We start from the raw sequence: 15,050 nt of genomic DNA on the forward strand, positions 1-15,050 counted from the left end.
TCTTTATTCCTGTCTTGCCCCTAGGTTCTTCAGACCATTTTTTTTTTTTTTTTTTAGATTCCATATATATGTGTTAGCATACGGTATTTGTTTTTCTCTTTCTGACTTACTTCACTCTGTATGACAGACTCTATGTCTATCCACCTCACTACAAATAACTCAATTTTGTTTCTTTTTATGGCTGAGTAATATTCCATTGTATATATGTGCCACTTCTTCTTTATCCATTTATCTGTTGATGGACACTTAGGTTGTTTCCATGTCCTGGCTATTGTAAATAGAGCTGCAGTGAACATTGTGGTACATGACTCTTTTTGAATTATGGTTTTCTCAGGGTATATGCCCAGTAGTGGGATTTCTGGGTCATATGGTAGTTCTATTTTTAGTTTTTTAACTACTGTTCTCCATAGTGGCTGTATCAATTTACATTCCCACCAATAGTGCAAGAGGGTTCCCTTTTCTCCATACCCTCTCCAGCATTTATGTTTTGTAGACTTTTTGATGATGGCCATTCTGACCAGTGTGAGGTGATACCTCGTAGCTTTGATTTGTATTTCTCTAATGATTACTGATGTTGAGCATCCTTTCATGTGTTTGTTGGCAATCTGTATATCTTCTTTGGAGAGATGTCTATTTAGGTCTTCTGCCCATTTTTGGATCGGGTTGTTTGCTTTTTTGATATTGAGCTGCATGTATATTTTGGAGATTAATCCTTTGTCAGTTGCTTCGTTTGCAAATATTTTCTCCCATTCTGAGGGTTGTCTTTTTGTCTTGTTTATGGTTTCCTTTGATGTGCAAGAGCTTTAAAGTTTCATTAGGTCTCACTTGTTTACTTTTGTTTTTATTTCCCTTTCTCTAGGAGGTGGGTCATAAAGGATCTTGCTGGGATTTATGTTATAGAGTGTTCTGCCTGTTTTCCTCTAAGAGTTTTATAGTGTCTGGTCTTACATTTAGGTCTTTAATGCATTTTGAGTTTATTTTTGTGTATGGTGTTAGGGAGTGTTCTAATTTCATTCTTTTTTGTGTGTGTGTGGTACGCGGGCCTCTCACCATTGTGACCTCTCCCATTGCGAAGCACAGGCTCCAGATGTGCAGGCTCAGCGGCCATAGCCCATGGGCCCAGCCACTCCGCAGCATGTGGGATCTTCCCGGACCGGGGCACGAACCCATGTCCCCTGCATCGGCAGGTGGCCTCTCAACCACTGTGCCACCAGGGAAGCCCCTAATTTCATTCTTTTTTTATGTAGCTGTCCATTTTTCCCAGCACCACTTATTGAAGAGGCTGTCTTTTCTCCATTGTATATTATTGCCTCCTTTATCAAAAATAATGTGACCATATGTGCGTGGGTTTTTCTCTGCGCTTTCTATCCCATTTCATTGATCTATATTTCTGTTTTTGTGCCAGTACCATACTGTCTTGATTACTGTAGCTTTGTAGTGTAATCTGAAGTCAGGGAACCTGATTCCTCCAGCTCCGTTTTTCTTTCTCAAGATTGCTTTGGCTATTTGGGGCCTTTTGTGTTTCCATTCACATTGTGAAATTTTTTGTTCTAGTTCTGTGAAAAATGCCATTGGTAGTTTGATAGGGATTGCACTGAATCTGTAGATTGCTTTGGGTAGTATATTCATTTTCACAATGTTGATTCTTCCAATCCAAGAACATGGTATATCTCTCCATCTGGTTTTATCATCTCTAATTTCTTTCATCAGGGTCTTATAGTTTTCTGCATACAGGTCTTTTGTCTCTGTAGGTAGGTTTATTCTTTGGTGTTTTATTCTTTTTGTTTTTTGCCTATTTTTTTAATTGAGTTGTTTGTCTTTTTGTTGATGAGTTGTAAGAGGTTTTTAAAAATATATTCTGAATACTAGATCCTTATCAGATATTTGAGTTGCAAATATGTTCTCCCATTCTGTGGGTTCTCTTTTAACTTTCTTGATAGTGTCCTTCAGTGCACAGGAGTTTTTTACTTTAATGAAGTCTAACTAATTTTTTCCTATTTCTTATATATTCTTTGCTTGTGTTAATATCCTATCTAAGATTTCACTGCCAAATCCAAGAAATGGAAATTTGCTCCTATGTTTTCTTCTAAGAGTTTTATATTATCTCTTACATTAAATCTTGATCCATTTTGAGTTATTTTTTGTGTATGGTGTGAGGTAAGGGTCCAACTTCATTTTTATGCATACTGATATCCAGTTGTCCCAGCACCACTTGTTGAAAAGACTATTCTTGTCCCACTGAATAGTGTTGGCACCCTTGCTGAAAATCAGTTGACCATAAATGTGAGGGTTTCTTTCTGGACTCAAAATTCTATTTCATTGATCTTTATGTCTATATTTATACCAATACTGCACTGTTTTGATTACTGTGGCTTTGTAGTAAGTTTTGAAGGTTAGAATTGTGAGACCTCTAACTTTGTTCTTTTTTTTTGGTATGCGGGCCTCTTACTGCCGTGGCCTCTTCCATTGCAGAGCACAGGCTCCAGACGTGCAGGCTCAGTGGCCAAGGCTCACGGGCCTAGCTGCTCTGTGGCATGTGGGATCTTCCTGGACCGGGGCATGAACCCGTGTCCCCTGCATCAGCAGGTGGACTGTCAACCACTGCGCCACCAGGGAAGCCCTAACTTTGTTCTTTTTAAGATCGTTTTGACTATTATGGGTCGCTTACTATTTCATATGGATTTTAGGATCAACTTATCCATTTCTGGAAAACAGGCAATTGAAATTTTGATAGGGATTGCACTGAATCTGTAAATTTAGGGAATATTGTCACCTTAACAATATTGTCTTCCAATCAATGAACACAGAATGTCTTTTTATTTATTCAGGTTTTCTTTAATTTCTATCAGCAGTGTTTTACAGTTTCCAGTATATGAGTCTTGTACCTCCTCAGTTAAATTTATTAAGTATTTTATTATTTTTGATGATGTTGTAAATAGAACTGTGCTCTTAATTTCATTTTCAGGTCGTTCATTGAAGAGTATAGAAATACAACTGATTTTTGTAAGTGATCTTGTATCCTGTAACTATGCTGAATTCATTTATTAGTTCTAATAGTTTTTGAATAGATTTTTTATGGTTTTCAATATTTAAAATTATGTCATCCGTGAATAGAAATAGCTTTACTTCTTCTTTTCCAATTTGTATGACTTTTATTTCTTTTTCTTGCCTAATTGTCCTGACTAGAACTTCCAGTGCTAGGTAGTGGAAAGAAGTGTGAAAGCAGATATCCTTGTCTTGTTCCTGATTTTAGGGAGAAAGCTTCAAACATGATGTTAGTAGCTGTGAGTTTTTTCACTGATGCCCTTTATTAAGTTGGGGAGTATTCCAACTCTTCCTGACTTATACAGGTTTTTTTTTTTTTCCATGAAAGGGTACTGGAATTTGTCAAATGCTTTTTCTGCATCTATCAAGTTGATTATGTGACTTTCCCATCTTCATTTTCATAATATGGTGTATTACACTGACTGATTTTCATGTTGACGCACCCTTACATTCCTGGAATAAATCCTACTTGGTTATGGTGTATGATCCTTTTAATATGCAGCTGGATTTCATTTGCTACTATTTTGTTGAGGAATTTTACGTCTTTTATTTATTATTATTTTTTAAAATTAATTAATTAATTAATTAATTTTTGGCTGTGTTGGGTCTTCATTTCTGTGCGAGGGCTTTCTCCAGTTGTAGTGAGCGGGGGCCACTCTTCATCGCGGTGCATGGGCCTCTCACTATCGCGGCCTCTCGTTACGGAGCATGGCTCCAGACATGCAGGCTCAGTAGTTGTGGCTCACGGGCCCAGTTGCTCTGCAGCATGTGGGATCCTCCCAGACCAGGGCTCAAACCCGTGTCCCCTGCATCAGCAGGCAGACTCTCAACCACTGTGCCACCAGGGAAGCCCCTACATCTTTATTCATAAAGGATTTTGGTCTGTATTTTCTTCTACTGTGATTTCTTTGTCTGGCTTTGGTATCAAAGTAATACTGGCCTCACACAATGAGTTAGGTAGTGTTATCTCCTCTTCCATTTTTTTTGGAAGAGCTTGAGGACTGGTGTTAATTCTTCTTTAAATGTTTGATAAAATTCACTAGTGAAGCCATCTGATCCTGGGCTTTTATTAGTTGGAAGTTTTCAGGTAACTGAATCAATCTTTTTACTTGTTACAGGTTTATTCAAATTTTTTATTTATTCTTTAGTCAGTTTTAGTTTTTGTGTGTTTCAAGGAATGTGTCTATTTTATCCAGTTTATCCAATTTGTTGGTGTACATTTTTCAAAGCATTGTCTTATAAACTTTCTATTTATGCAAGATTGAAAGTAATGTCTCCATTTTCATTCTTGATTTTATTAATTTGATTCCTCTCTCTGTTTTGCTGGGTCAGTCTAGCTAAAGGTTTAATTTTGTTGATCTCTTCAAAGGACCAACCTTACACTGATTCTTTCTATTGTTTTTCTATTCTCTATTTTGTTTATCTCTGCTCTAATCTTTATTATTTCCTTTCTTCTAGTTGCTTTGTGGTTAATTTGCTCTTCTTTTTCTAGTTCCTTAAGGTGGAATGCTGGGTTGTGGGTTTGAGATCTTTCTTCTTTTTTAAAAATGTAGATGATTACATCTATAAATTTCCCCCTGAGCACTGCTTTTGCTGCATAAGTTTTGGTATGTTGTGTTTTTGTTTTCATTCATCTCAAAGTATTTTCTAATTTCCTTTTGGATTTCTTCTTTGACCCACTGCTTGTTTAAGACTGTAGTTTAATTTCCACATATTTGTGAATCTCCAGATTTTCTTCTTTTATTGATTTCTAATTTCATTACATTGTTGTCAGAGAAGATACTTTATAACATTTAATATTTTAAACTTTATTGAGATTTATGTCATGACCCAACATGTTCTGTGCTGAAGAATGTTCCATGTACAGTTGGGAATAATGTGAGTCATGCTGTTTTTGGCTGAAGTATTCTACACATGTCTGTTAGGTCTAGTTGACTTATAGTCATTCAAGTTTTATATTTCTTTGTTTATCTTATTTCTAGTTGTTCTTTTGATTATTGAAAGTGAGGTGTTGAAGTCTCCAATTACTGTTGTTGAAATGTCTATTTCTCCCTTCAACTCTGTCAGTTTTTGCTTAATATATTTTAGGTCTCTGTTGTTAGTTGCATATATGTTTGCAATTGTTGTATCTTCTTGATGAATTGACTCTTTTATTATTATGTAATGTCCCTCTTTATCTTGTGTAACAATTTTTGTCTTAAAGTCTATTTTGTCTGATATTAGAATAGCCACTCCAATTCTCTTTTCCTTACTGTTTGCTCTCTTTTGGTTACTAAAATATATTTTTCCATTCTTTCATTCTCAGTCTATTTGTGTCCTGGATCTAAAGTGAGTCTCTTGTAGACAGTATATAGTTTGATCAAATTTTTATCCATTCTGCCAATCTCTGCTTTAAATATGAGAGTTTAACCCATTTATATTTAATGTAATAAGTGATAGAAAAGGATTTACTTTTGTGATTTGTCTATTTGTTTTACATATGTCTCATATCTTTTTTGTTCTGTAGTTACCCTATTACTGCCTTCTTTTGTGTTAAGTGGATAGTAATTAATTAAATAATAGTTTTCTAGTATACCATTTTTTTCTTTTCAATTCCTTTACTATATATTTTCTAGTTATTTTCTTAATGGTTTCCCATGGGATTACAATTAACATCTTAATTTACAACAAGATAATTTAAGTTAATACCAACTTAGTTTCAATAATATATAAAAACATTGTTCCTATATAGCTCCTCCATTCCCTATGCTGTTATTGCCTCAAATTACATTTTTACACAATATGTGCCCAACATAGATTTATAATTATTGTTTTATGTAGATTTTAAAAAATTGAATAGACTAAAAAGAGAAGTTATAACCAAAAATACATTAAGACTAACTTTTGGGCTTCCCTGGTGGTGCAGTGGTTGGGAATCTGCCTGCCAATGCAGGGGACACGGGCTCGAGCCCTGGTCTGGGAAGATCCCACATGCTGCAGAGCAACTAGGCCCATGTGCCACAACTGCTGAGCTGAGCCTGTGCGTCTGGAGCTTGTGCTCCGCAACAAGAGAGTCTGCGACACTGAGAGGCCCATGCACCGCGATGAAGAGTGGCCCCCGCTCGCCGCAACTAGAGGAAGCCCATGCACAGAAACGAAGACCCAACAAGCCAAAAATAAATAAATAAATAAATAAAAATTTTTAAAAAAGACTAACTTTTATATTTAGCTATGTGGTTACCTTTATTAGTGGATATTTCTTCATGTGGATTTGAATTTACATCTAGTGTCCTTTTATTTCAGATTAAAGGGCTCCTTTTTTCATTTCTTATAGGGGAATGTTTACCAGAAACAATTTCTCAGTTTTTATTTATCTGTGAAAGTCTTGGTTTCTTCCTTTTTTGTTAGGCTTTTCTTGTGTGTGGTAAAAAAAAAACAAAAAAACACATGACATAAATTTACCATCTTAACAACTTTTAAGTATATGTTACAGTATTGTTAACTATATGCACATAGTTGTACAACAGTTCTCTAGAACTTCTTCATCTTGCATAACTGAAACTCTATATTCATTGAACAACAACTCCCATTTCCTCCTCACCCCAGCCCCTGGATACTACTATTCTTTCATTTCTATGAGTTTGATTACTTTAGATATTTCATATAAATGGAATCATGAGTGTTTGTCTTTTTGTGATTGGATTATTTTACTTAGCATACTGTCTTCAAAGTTCATCCTTGCTGTAGTATATGACAGGATTTCCTTTTTTGAGACTGAATAATATTCTATTATATGTATGTTCAATATTTTCTTTTATCCTTTAATCCACTGATGGGCATTTAGGTTGCTTCCACATATTGGCTATTGTGAAAAATGATGCAGTAAGTATACCTCTTTCATTCCTGCAAGATCATTTTGCTGGATATATAATTCTTGGTTGACAGGGTTTTTTTTTCTTTTAGAGTGAGCGGGGGCCACTCTTCATCGCGGTGCATGGGCCTCTCACTATCGCGGCCTCTCGTTACGGAGCATGGCTCCAGACATGCAGGCTCAGTAGTTGTGGCTCACGGGCCCAGTTGCTCTGCAGCATGTGGGATCCTCCCAGACCAGGGCTCAAACCCGTGTCCCCTGCATCAGCAGGCAGACTCTCAACCACTGTGCCACCAGGGAAGCCCCTACATCTTTATTCATAAAGGATTTTGGTCTGTATTTTCTTCTACTGTGATTTCTTTGTCTGGCTTTGGTATCAAAGTAATACTGGCCTCACACAATGAGTTAGGTAGTGTTATCTCCTCTTCCATTTTTTTTGGAAGAGCTTGAGGACTGGTGTTAATTCTTCTTTAAATGTTTGATAAAATTCACTAGTGAAGCCATCTGATCCTGGGCTTTTATTAGTTGGAAGTTTTCAGGTAACTGAATCAATCTTTTTACTTGTTACAGGTTTATTCAAATTTTTTATTTATTCTTTAGTCAGTTTTAGTTTTTGTGTGTTTCAAGGAATGTGTCTATTTTATCCAGTTTATCCAATTTGTTGGTGTACATTTTTCAAAGCATTGTCTTATAAACTTTCTATTTATGCAAGATTGAAAGTAATGTCTCCATTTTCATTCTTGATTTTATTAATTTGATTCCTCTCTCTGTTTTGCTGGGTCAGTCTAGCTAAAGGTTTAATTTTGTTGATCTCTTCAAAGGACCAACCTTACACTGATTCTTTCTATTGTTTTTCTATTCTCTATTTTGTTTATCTCTGCTCTAATCTTTATTATTTCCTTTCTTCTAGTTGCTTTGTGGTTAATTTGCTCTTCTTTTTCTAGTTCCTTAAGGTGGAATGCTGGGTTGTGGGTTTGAGATCTTTCTTCTTTTTTAAAAATGTAGATGATTACATCTATAAATTTCCCCCTGAGCACTGCTTTTGCTGCATAAGTTTTGGTATGTTGTGTTTTTGTTTTCATTCATCTCAAAGTATTTTCTAATTTCCTTTTGGATTTCTTCTTTGACCCACTGCTTGTTTAAGACTGTAGTTTAATTTCCACATATTTGTGAATCTCCAGATTTTCTTCTTTTATTGATTTCTAATTTCATTACATTGTTGTCAGAGAAGATACTTTATAACATTTAATATTTTAAACTTTATTGAGATTTATGTCATGACCCAACATGTTCTGTGCTGAAGAATGTTCCATGTACAGTTGGGAATAATGTGAGTCATGCTGTTTTTGGCTGAAGTATTCTACACATGTCTGTTAGGTCTAGTTGACTTATAGTCATTCAAGTTTTATATTTCTTTGTTTATCTTATTTCTAGTTGTTCTTTTGATTATTGAAAGTGAGGTGTTGAAGTCTCCAATTACTGTTGTTGAAATGTCTATTTCTCCCTTCAACTCTGTCAGTTTTTGCTTAATATATTTTAGGTCTCTGTTGTTAGTTGCATATATGTTTGCAATTGTTGTATCTTCTTGATGAATTGACTCTTTTATTATTATGTAATGTCCCTCTTTATCTTGTGTAACAATTTTTGTCTTAAAGTCTATTTTGTCTGATATTAGAATAGCCACTCCAATTCTCTTTTCCTTACTGTTTGCTCTCTTTTGGTTACTAAAATATATTTTTCCATTCTTTCATTCTCAGTCTATTTGTGTCCTGGATCTAAAGTGAGTCTCTTGTAGACAGTATATAGTTTGATCAAATTTTTATCCATTCTGCCAATCTCTGCTTTAAATATGAGAGTTTAACCCATTTATATTTAATGTAATAAGTGATAGAAAAGGATTTACTTTTGTGATTTGTCTATTTGTTTTACATATGTCTCATATCTTTTTTGTTCTGTAGTTACCCTATTACTGCCTTCTTTTGTGTTAAGTGGATAGTAATTAATTAAATAATAGTTTTCTAGTATACCATTTTTTTCTTTTCAATTCCTTTACTATATATTTTCTAGTTATTTTCTTAATGGTTTCCCATGGGATTACAATTAACATCTTAATTTACAACAAGATAATTTAAGTTAATACCAACTTAGTTTCAATAATATATAAAAACATTGTTCCTATATAGCTCCTCCATTCCCTATGCTGTTATTGCCTCAAATTACATTTTTACACAATATGTGCCCAACATAGATTTATAATTATTGTTTTATGTAGATTTTAAAAAATTGAATAGACTAAAAAGAGAAGTTATAACCAAAAATACATTAAGACTAACTTTTGGGCTTCCCTGGTGGTGCAGTGGTTGGGAATCTGCCTGCCAATGCAGGGGACACGGGCTCGAGCCCTGGTCTGGGAAGATCCCACATGCTGCAGAGCAACTAGGCCCATGTGCCACAACTGCTGAGCTGAGCCTGTGCGTCTGGAGCTTGTGCTCCGCAACAAGAGAGTCTGCGACACTGAGAGGCCCATGCACCGCGATGAAGAGTGGCCCCCGCTCGCCGCAACTAGAGGAAGCCCATGCACAGAAACGAAGACCCAACAAGCCAAAAATAAATAAATAAATAAATAAAAATTTTTAAAAAAGACTAACTTTTATATTTAGCTATGTGGTTACCTTTATTAGTGGATATTTCTTCATGTGGATTTGAATTTACATCTAGTGTCCTTTTATTTCAGATTAAAGGGCTCCTTTTTTCATTTCTTATAGGGGAATGTTTACCAGAAACAATTTCTCAGTTTTTATTTATCTGTGAAAGTCTTGGTTTCTTCCTTTTTTGTTAGGCTTTTCTTGTGTGTGGTAAAAAAAAAACAAAAAAACACATGACATAAATTTACCATCTTAACAACTTTTAAGTATATGTTACAGTATTGTTAACTATATGCACATAGTTGTACAACAGTTCTCTAGAACTTCTTCATCTTGCATAACTGAAACTCTATATTCATTGAACAACAACTCCCATTTCCTCCTCACCCCAGCCCCTGGATACTACTATTCTTTCATTTCTATGAGTTTGATTACTTTAGATATTTCATATAAATGGAATCATGAGTGTTTGTCTTTTTGTGATTGGATTATTTTACTTAGCATACTGTCTTCAAAGTTCATCCTTGCTGTAGTATATGACAGGATTTCCTTTTTTGAGACTGAATAATATTCTATTATATGTATGTTCAATATTTTCTTTTATCCTTTAATCCACTGATGGGCATTTAGGTTGCTTCCACATATTGGCTATTGTGAAAAATGATGCAGTAAGTATACCTCTTTCATTCCTGCAAGATCATTTTGCTGGATATATAATTCTTGGTTGACAGGGTTTTTTTTTCTTTTAGCATTTTGAATATGTTGTCTCATACCCTCTGGCCTCTGTGGTTTCTGATGAGAAATCAGCTGTTAATCTTATTGATGATCCCTAGTACTTGACAAGTCACTGCTCTCTTGCTGATTTCATGATTCTCTTTGTCTTTGATTTTTGACAGTTTGATTATAATGTATCTTGGTGTGTATCTCCTTGATTTTGTCCTACTTGAAGTTCACTGAGTTTGTTGAATATGACCATTCACATCTTTTATCAAATCTAGGAGGTTTTCAGCCATTATTTCTTCAAACATTCTTTCTGTCCCTCTCTCTTCTCTCCTTCTGGGACTCCAATTACGTGTACGTTGGTATGCTTGGTGGTGTCTCACAAATTTCTGAGATTCTTCATTTTTTTTCATTCATTTTTCTTTGTTCTCCTCAGATCAGATAATCTCAATTGACCTATATTTATTTTCACTGACTCTTTCTTTTGCATGTTTAAATCTGCTGTTGAACCCTCAAGTGAATTTTTAATTTCAGTTATACATTTTTCAGCTCCAGAATTTCTATTTGGTTCATTTTTAAATAATCTCTATTTATTTATTGATATTCTCTATTTGATGAGACTTTGTTCTCCTGGTTTCCTTTACTTCTTTGTACAAGTACCTTTTGAATATTATAATGCAGCATCTACATATTATATTCTTTCCTCCCCAAGGTTTGCTCTTCCTGCTTGTTGTAGTTGTTGTTTGTTTCTTTATTGAGTTTTCTGAATTAATTTTGTAAACACTTTTGTTTTGGTCATGTGGGCCACTGAAGTCTCTGTTCAGTTATCTCAGTGATCAGCTAATGATTTGACAGATTTCCTTTAATGTCTGGAAAACAACAACAGAAAACCTCCCAGTTTGTTACGGGTCTCCATGTCCATGTTGTGACACACATTCAACACTTATCCAGATGTTAGCAACTCTGCCTTAGACTTCACTTCCTGCTTGAGCAGAGACTTAAGGCCAGCTAGAGGTTGAGAGCCCAGGGTCTTCTCTGGTCTTTTCTGAACACACACCAGCCCTGGGCATGCAATGCCCTTCTAGAGTCTTGGGAACTTTTCAAAAGCCTTATTCCCCAAAGCATCACATTTCCCAGGATTTCCCCTCCCAAGCTTTTCTATTACTTGTTCCAACTGTTATTTTTTGCCCCATGTAGCAGCAGATAATACATTTGCCTTTAAATGTTTTTGACAAATACCTCCAGGTATGCCTTAGCATAGGGAGAGATCCAAGTTAGGTGAAATAAAGTCAAGTCCTTTGATCTGGTCTTTCAGGGAACCACCAGACAAGTAAAAAAAAAAACTACCACAATTCTTTGAGAATAAGGTCTGTTCTGCTCTCTCTGGCACTTGGAACTTAACCTATAATGCAAGATGTCTTGAAAGCTGCTGCTGAATGTATCAGGGAGTGAGGGATGGAGGATAAGGAGTGAAAATCAAAATTCCACAAAGCTGTCTTACCAAGATTCACCTGTGTTTTTTTTTTTTCTTGATTAAGCATTTGCCTGGTTGCAAACTTTTTATTACTTTCTAGAGGTTCTGATAAAGTTGGTTTTGACAGTTTTCTTTTTCCAGTTTATTTACTGCTTTTATGGAGGGGAAGAACTTTGGATTTCCCTCTCTACTTTAAAATTTTCACTGATGTGGGAGTTCCCTGGTGGTCTAGTGGTTAGGATTTGGTGCTTTCACTGCTGTGGCCCAAGTTCAATCCCTGGTCAGAGGAGTGAGATCCCACAAGCTGTGCAGGTGGCCAAAATGTTTAAAATTAAAAATAATAAAAAAATTAAAATGTTCACTGATGTCACTCTTTCTGAAACTCATTTAAGGACTTTCTACATCTAGGATAATAAATCTATTCCCTTAAATTTTCTTTTATTCTTTCAAAGATATGTTTTTTAAAAAACACATGGATCTGAGGGACTTCCCTGGTGGTCCAGTGGCTAAGACTCTGCACTCCCAATGCAGGGGACCCGGGTTCGAGCCCTGGTCAGGGAACTAGATCCCACATACCACAACTAAGAGTTTTCATACTGCAACTAAAGATCCCGCATGCCGCAACTAAAGCCCGCATGCCACAACAAAGATCCCGCATGTGGCAATGAAGATCCTTAGCACCAAACTAAGACCTGGTGCAACCAAATAAATAAATAAATAATTTTTGAAAATAAAAATAAAAAATACATGGGCCTGAAATTCATCAGAATTTATTTTTGTGAACAATGTGAGAAAGAGATTGTGGTAGGCTGAATAGTGGTCCCCCAAGAACCACTGAGTATTATCATATATAGCAAAAAGAACTTTGCAGATGTGATTAAGGATTTTTAAATGGGGAAATTATCCTGTATTATCAGGGTGGGTCTGAAGTAATCACAAGGGTCCTTAAAAGGAGGAGGCAGGCAATCAGAGTAAGTAGTACTAGGAGATCTGAAAGTGGAAGCAAGAAGTTGGAGTGTTGCAAGTAATGAGCCATGAGGCAAGAAATGGGACATGAAGAAAGGAATGCAGGCAGCCTCTAGAGGCTAAAAAAGGCAAAGATACATTCTTTCCTGAAGCCTCCAGAATGAATACAGCCCTGCTGATATCTTGATTTTAGTCTTCTGACCTCCAGAACTGTAAGAGAATAAATTTGTGTTGTTTTAATCCACCAAGTTTGTGGTAATTTTTAATGCAGAAATAGGAAACTAATACAGATTTCTTACTTTAAATTTTAGCCAAAGGAATGAGATATGACCTCACACCTGTCAGAATGGCTATCATCAAAAAGTCTACAAATAACAAATGTGGGGAAACGTGTACCCTAGTACACTGTTGGTGGGAAGGTAAATTGGTGTGCACTATGATAAAGTGTGGAAGTTCCTCAAAACACACAAATAGAGTTACCATATGATCCAGCAATTCCACTCCTGGGTATATATCCAGAAAATAACAAAAACACTAATTTGAAAAGATTCATGCACCTTGATGTTCACAGCAGCATTATTTACAGTAGCCAAGATATGGAAGCAACTTAAGTGTCCATCAACAGATGAATGGATAAAGAAGATGTGGTATATATGCAATACAATATTAATTAGCCATATAAAAAGAATGAAATTTTGCCATTTGCAACAAATGAATGGACATGGAGGGTATTATTGCTTAGTGAAATAAGTCAGATGGAGAAAGACAAATACTGTATGTTACCACATATGTGGTATCTAAAAAATAAAAGAAACAAATGAACATAACAAAACAGAAACAGACTCACAGATATAGAAAACAAACTGTGGTTACCAGTGGAGAGGAGCAAGATAGGGGTAGGGGATTAAGAGGTACAAACTACTATGTATAAAATAAGTACACTGCAAAGATATAATTGTACAGCACAAGAATATAAGCAATATTTTATAACTTTAGATTTATAAAATCGATTTAATCTATAAAAATATTGAGTCACTATGTGATACACCTGAAACTAATATGATATTTTAAATCAATTATGCTTCAATAAAAATATTTAGCCAAAGGACTATCCAAATATACCCAATGCCAAGTACTAAATATGTATCCTCTCACTGATTGGAAATGCAGGGGTTGGGGTGGGGTGGAAGGGTTGTGCAAGAGTAACATGATCTGAATTATGTATTAAAAGGATCATTATGGCTGCTGTCTTAACAATAGACTATGTGGGAAGGTGGGGATGGAAACACAGGAAGATAAGTGAGGAGGCTATTAATCCAGATGAGAGCTATGGTGGCTTGAAACAGGGTAGAGTAAGTGGTGGTGATAAATGGCTAGATTCAAGTTATATTTTAAAGGTAGAAGAAGTAGGATTTCCAGAGTGACTGGATGTGATGTGTTAGAGGAATCCAGGATCATTTTTCATCTGAGCAATGGATAGAATGGAGTTGCTACTAATTAAAATAAGAAAAACTATACGAAGGGCAGGTTTGGGGGAAGGACGACAGTGTTGGACATGTAAACTTTTACACTCTCCAAGTGGAGACACCAAGAAGTGGTTGTAAAAGTTATTGACTTGGGAGTGGGGTAAAGGTCAGGACTAGAGATAAGAATTTGGGGGAGTCATCAGCATATAGATGCCACTTAAAGTAATGATACTGGATGAGAGAATCTAGGGAGGGAAGGTGGATAAAGAAGAGAGCTGGGCATTAAGCCTTGGTAGACTCCAATAAATGCTGAGGAGGAGAAATCAACAATGGAGGCTCTGAACGAATGGTCTATGAGGTAGAAGGAAAATCAAAGAGATATGATGCCCTTAAAGCCAAGTGAAGAAATATTTCAAGAAAGAGGAAATGATCAACTGTTTCAAATACTGCTGGCGGTTAACAAGATGAAACTGAAAAATGATCATTGGACCTGGAAACATGAAGATTGCTTACTTTGCCAACGTTATAAAGCCTGAATGGAGTGAATATAAGAGGGAATATGAGGATAGGAAGTAAAATAGAGATAATAGACAACTCTTTTGAGGAGTTTTGCAGTAGGTGGCATTGAGAAATAAAGAAGCTTTTGCAAGGGGAAGTGTGGTCAAGAAGCATTTTTTGAAAGATGGGACGTACTAAATTATATGGCTCTGAGCATCCTCTAGCTTGTGATCTGACGCAGTATCATATTCCTCTGCAACTTCCCCAATACCCTCGGTCCTTTGGAAGTCTTTGTCGTAAACAAAATGTTCCATTCTCTCAACCTGTTCTCTGAAACTTTGCCTATTATATGGATCAGCCCCATGTACACCAAGTTGGGCTGGGAG

At 35.8% G+C, this 15,050-nt stretch overlaps 1 non-coding gene across 1 annotated transcript; it reads left to right on the plus strand.

Annotated features, from left to right (window-relative positions):
- The first annotated feature begins 12,222 nt into the window (after positions 1–12,222).
- On the plus strand, positions 12,223–12,295 carry TRNAG-CCC (transfer RNA glycine (anticodon CCC)). Its single transcript has one exon. It is a non-coding gene; the product is annotated as a tRNA-Gly (tRNA).
- Positions 12,296–15,050: the final 2,755 nt, after the last annotated feature.

The sequence above is a fragment of the Lipotes vexillifer genome, unplaced genomic scaffold (assembly GCF_000442215.2).
Source record: "Lipotes vexillifer unplaced genomic scaffold, Lipotes_vexillifer_v1.1 scaffold6, whole genome shotgun sequence".
NCBI lineage: Eukaryota > Metazoa > Chordata > Mammalia > Artiodactyla > Lipotidae > Lipotes > Lipotes vexillifer.